This window comes from Fulmarus glacialis, unplaced genomic scaffold (genome assembly GCF_000690835.1).
Source record: "Fulmarus glacialis isolate BGI_N327 unplaced genomic scaffold, ASM69083v1 scaffold32288, whole genome shotgun sequence".
NCBI classification, from domain to species: domain Eukaryota; kingdom Metazoa; phylum Chordata; class Aves; order Procellariiformes; family Procellariidae; genus Fulmarus; species Fulmarus glacialis.
The window spans coordinates 2,025-2,341 of NW_009230693.1; the positions used below are offsets into that span (position 1 = coordinate 2,025).

A 317-nucleotide genomic window follows, 5' to 3' on the forward strand; every position below is an offset into this window, starting at 1 on the left:
CTCCTCTGCCCTCCATAGCCGGGGGGGAAGCCGGCTTGCCCGGGAACCTTGTGCAAACGCCCTGCTTTGGTGGAAGGCATTTCTTTGCTCTCCCTAGCGCACAAAGCCAGGGTCAGGCTGAATTTCTTGTCTCTGGACAGCCTAAGCTTGGCACCTCAAACCCAACTATCGTCAGCACCCCAGAGAGATGGCCAGAGGGCAGAGGGGGCTGGATTCGGCATCCTCCGGCCACCGATCCCAGGCTGGCTGGGGTTAGACATGATGCTCCAGCTCCAGATGGGCGTTTGTCTCCCTCTGCTGATCCATCGACAGCAGAA

General features: G+C 59.6%; 1 protein-coding gene across 1 annotated transcript in view; it reads right to left on the reverse strand.

Annotated features, from left to right (window-relative positions):
* LOC104081539 (sarcosine dehydrogenase, mitochondrial-like) overlaps positions 1-317 on the reverse strand; it is a gene marked incomplete at both ends in the record, with an annotated part of 12,326 nt that overhangs the window by 1,328 nt on the left and 10,681 nt on the right. The gene's annotated exons all lie outside the window — the stretch shown is intronic.